The 4,907-nt window shown below is 40.1% G+C and overlaps 1 long non-coding RNA gene across 1 annotated transcript in view; it reads left to right on the top strand.

Annotated features, from left to right (window-relative positions):
- LOC103374345 (uncharacterized) overlaps positions 1-4,293 on the top strand; it is a 7,272-nt gene extending 2,979 nt beyond the window's left edge. Inside the window, exons 3-4 of the long non-coding RNA XR_521117.1 lie at positions 10-49; positions 3,877-4,293. This is a non-coding gene — a long non-coding RNA (uncharacterized LOC103374345). The remainder of the gene's footprint in view (positions 1-9; positions 50-3,876) is intronic.
- Positions 4,294-4,907: the final 614 nt, after the last annotated feature.

Raw genomic sequence — 4,907 nt, 5'->3', positions numbered from 1 at the left:
ATCTGTCAGATCTTGTGGAGAGTCCAGACTGCAGCCTGCAGACTCTGAGGTCAGTAGAAGGTTCCAGTCAGTCTCTGCTGCTTTCAGCAGTGTTCTATCAACACGGTCAGTATCACAGCAAAGATCCAGTGTCTCCTGTAAACCTGCAGATTCTCAGAGCTGCTTTCCTCAGTGAAGCTGTGAGAGCAGAATGGTGACAGACTTCTGATTGGACAGAAACACAGAGACAGCAGTCAGCCAATCAGATGAGCCACAAGCTTATTGTCATGGTGCGTTTTAGTCCACATGAAGCCGACTGTTGATGTGTTGAAGAAATAAAGCTGATTCCAGCTGACAGCCTTCCAGATGTGCAGAGACAGACGTCCTCCTCCATCAGAGCTCAATCAGATCTGATCTACTGTTTGTTGTCTCCTTTCAGCAGCAATCAGCTGATCAGTCTGATGTTGGTCACAGCTCTGAGATCAGTGTGACTGAAGCTGCAAACCTCTGATTTCACAGCAGCATCATGACATTTAGTCGCTCTCTCAACATTTCCTGCTATTTACAGACATCAGATCATTTTGTTAAGTTGCAGATAATATGTAGTAAAATCACAGAAAGAAAGGGGAATTTAAACGTGAACTGTTAAAGAACATAAAATTACTGTTTAACTGTATTTAAGTTTGGTAAAAATGTCTTTATTTTAAATAGATGTGATCATTTTGTTAAATTACAGATAAAATGTATTAAAATGACAAAAAACAGCTCATTACACTGTTAAACTGTTAAAAACAGACCATAACTGTAGATAGACTGTACTGTATTTATAGATATATAGATATAGATATTTAAATCAGCAAAAATGATCAATGTTTAACAGATGTGTGCTGTTATTTGAAGGAACAATTATGTACATCATGGACTAAAAATGGTAAATAGTTTGAGTGTTCAACAGATATTTGAACATTGTGTTAAATTACAGATATAATCCAGTAAAATCCCAGAACAAGATGTTGAATTCACACAAACCATAAAAAACAGGCCAACACTGTAAATAATGTCACATCAATAATCTGCATTTTTACACATATTCATCTGATCTTTTACAATGTTGGACCCAGGGACGTGCTCAGGATTTTTTAGGGGCAGTTGCTCAAACCTGAAAAAAGGGCAACCCCCCTCCCCGCCCCTCCCAGAAAATATAGGCATGATAGGCATGTTTTTGACTGAGAGGATGTCTGTAATATAATTGTAAACAAGCACAGCAAGCAGCACACAGCAAGCTATCTACAATAGAGTCAATGAAGTCAATGCTGCTCCAAATTAGGAACTTCTTCAGGGCAGGGATTAGCTTCTGTCCAATCACACATTATTCTTATGTTATTATATGGTAGAAGCGGTAGTATGTTGTTTTGCTTCTACAGGAAATGTGGCTAAAGGTCTATAACACACTTTTAGTATTTCAATATTTGCATGTGATTAGTAGTTTGGAGCCTATCCCAGCTTTTAACTCAACATATCAAGCTTTTTTTTTTTTTTTTTTTTTTTTCTCCTTTAGCAAAAATATATTAAATCGAAAACCAATAGTTTTGGTGATATGTGTGTTGATTAAGTTTGATTGAAGTGTAGTTTACAGTTCCTTTTATTTCTTTTCAGAATAAAATGTATAAAGTGAGGAAGTAGGCCAATGAGTTTTTTTAATCGGATTTTAATCTCCTATAGACCAACATCACAACATTTAGGGAGGGCACATGCCCAGAGCGCTGTAAATTAGGAGTGGACACTTTTCAGTGCCTGATGTGCCACAAGGCAGGGCCATACCATGCCCTAATTTCCCACTTACAAGGCCACCAGAAATCTGTTGTTAAATATGGAGGTAAGTTCAAGCACAGATATTGCAATATACAACTCCACTACCTCAGCCCAATATCCACTCTGTGCAGTATACACCGTGCTCATTATTTAATTTCATCTTTTTATATAGATTCATTTGTTGTTGCTTGTTTATATATATATATATTTCCTTTATATTGTATATAGTGTTTATTCAAGTTCTTATGATTTTGCATTTTTTTATTTTTGCACTGAAAGGACTGCACCTTACATTTCGTTGTACTTGTTGCAATGACAATAAAATGCATCTGAATCTGAGAAAGTTTGTTAATACCAATGCCATTATCGATTCCCCTTATTGATCTGATTCTTTGTCAGTTATGTTATCGATTTATGGTCAGTAGGCTATTCTATGTGGGGAAACTTAGCTGTTCTATTATTGTCACTGTTAATCTTTTGGCTTCCTATATACTTGCTATTTTCTTCCATTTTGTCTCATCAGTCAGAAACAGAGCTCTGGAGTCCGAGGACTTATGTACTACTTTATTGACCACAAAACAATAAAAGCTGTTGCTGGCTGTTTCATGTCTGATTTTTTTCTAAAATAAAACTTTCAAACTTTTCGTTTTAAGGTGCACATTTTGAAGATGGGTGTATGGTCGTTTATTTTACTAGTCTTGAGAACTGTATACTTAATTCAAAAATATTATAGCCTACTTGGTTCTAAATAAATACATTTTATTTGTGTCAAAGGGCCAGCGATCTTTTGTGTTAAACCATAAGAAATCATCACCTTTGAGTGATATTTATGGCATGTGATGTAGTAGACCAAGCTGTGACACTGTGGCTCTAGGTGTAAACAACCTATTTTAATTGAAATAACTGATACTAATTATTATTATTAATATATATTAATTTTAGTTCAAAATAAACTTGTGTACATTAGTCAAAATAAAAAAGGCTGCTTGCACCAGATTTAGCAGAAAGCTAATTTTCATTTGCAGTCCTATTTATTTACATTGCTTTCTGTTTTTTTGTTTGTTTGTTTGTTTTTTTGTTTTTAAAAAAAAAATCAAGCACATTGTTTGCATTGGAAGGCATTTCATGGTGTGAATCAACCGTTAAAGTTGGTAAAATTGCTCCCGTTATTGCATTATTGCTTTATTTCCCTTCTGTTTACATTTGACATGCTGTGGAACCCCACAGCCATGTAGGGTCATGTGGGCGTGGTTTGTAGGGGCGTGGTTTGTAGCGGCTGTGCCTTGGCTCTGGCTGCAGTCAGACCCTTCTCCACAAGGGAGGTGTATGTCGCAAACAGCAGTAAACTTGAATCTATTAAGGACCTGCCAGAGCACGGTCACAATTTACTCCCAACTCCAGTATTCAACATTTTTAAAAATAAATTTCGGCGGTTTTGCTTAAGTTGATATCTGCGGTCGGGTCAGGCCAATACTTTTGAGCATCAGTTCACATTATTTAATTTTTTTATTAATTCCATTTTCCCCGTGAGGGGCACTTTTAACCAAGTGCTTTTAACGGGCAGTTGCCCGGGCAACCTGAGCCATGCCCTGAGCACGTCCCTGGTTGGACCATAAAATTCGTGTTTAACTGAATTTAAATCTGCTAAAATGTCTGTATTTGACAGAAACCTGCTGCTCCACTCTCAGTCGTTATGTTCCAGGTTGTGAACCTTCCATAAGCATGTGAACACATCTTCTGGTCCCTTTGCTGCCAGACTTCCCCTGTTGTTTCACAGGATTGAGTTGATGTTTGTAGAGCAGATGAGATGCTGATGGACTCTCAGAGACTGTTGGTTTAAATGGAGCAGCAGGAAATGATGAGTGAAGAGTTTGTGCGGTGATGAAGCTTGATGACTGTCAGCTGTTTGTGTGTGTGAGCCTGGAGCTCAGTGTGTTCACTCCAACACGTTGACATGAAGCTGCTGCTCTGAACCGGGTTAAAGTCTTGCTGCTGTTTAGACTGATGAGCTGCAGCACTGACTGACAGCTGATGAAGAGTCTGCAAACACTCACTCATCTCCTCTGCTACTTCTTCTCTCTGCAGATGGAATACATGGCACTGATCAGGAGGGTGTTTGTGCTGAAAGGATGAACTGTGTCCTGATGATCCAGAGGTTGAAGCAGCAGCAGCTGCTGTGTCCAGACTCTGACTGGGTCATGTTACTGGGAGGTGGAGAGCTTCATGCAGCAGTGACTGACAGGAATCACAGGTGGAGATGAGTGTCAGTGCTGCAGTGTGAACTGCTCTGAGAACAGCTGCAGTGTCAGTCAGCAGGTGGAGTCCAGCATCCTCCCTGTGTTGTGCTGGATGTGACAGAGCATCATCAGTGTCTGTGGACTGCTCTGCTGCTGCTCTGTCCTGCTTTAGTCTCTGCAGACTCCCTGAGACTCCTCCACTCCTTCTGCTCCACACTCCTCCTCCACCTCCACCTGATCTGCTCTGTCTGATTCCACCACAGATTCTCAATTAGTCCTGTTCATCACAACGTCCTGGAAGTTCCCAGTGAATGTTCTGTGGGTTGAACTGGTGCAGTCAGTTGTTGTTAATGCTGCAGTGCCGCCCTGTGGAATGATGTTGCATTGCAGCTAATTTCCACATAACGTTTCTAAACAATGTCCTGAGCTGAGATGAAAGAGCTCCATCCAGCCTCCTCTGGTCCAGACCTGTGAATGTGTCCACAGCACTGAGCTGACTGATGTCTGACATCATCAGCATCCAGCATGAATGTCTGAGGCTCCAACAGCAGCCTTGTGTCGTCACTGAACACATCAAGAACTTGTTGTCACAGAAGATCAACCTGAACAAAGTGGATCCAATGAAAGCTTCACTGTGTGAACTGAGTCCGCCATGTTCATTATCTGCAGATGTGGTGTGAAGTCAGTGAATCTGTTTCTCAGAGTGAACAACAGCAAAGTGAAAGAATTTCAGTGTTTGACATGAAAAGACTCATCAGACTGTGAGGATCCAGTCAGACAGAAGTGCTGCTGTTTCCACTGTCTGGTTCTGACTCAGTGAGTCTGAATGGAGCAGCAGGAAGGTTTGCTCCTTCTTCACAGCTCCATCAGTGTCAATAT

The sequence above is a fragment of the Stegastes partitus genome, unplaced genomic scaffold (genome assembly GCF_000690725.1).
Source record: "Stegastes partitus isolate 25-593 unplaced genomic scaffold, Stegastes_partitus-1.0.2 Scaffold2216, whole genome shotgun sequence".
In the NCBI taxonomy this organism is placed as follows: domain Eukaryota; kingdom Metazoa; phylum Chordata; class Actinopteri; family Pomacentridae; genus Stegastes; species Stegastes partitus.
This window is presented reverse-complemented; position numbering and strand designations above follow the sequence as displayed.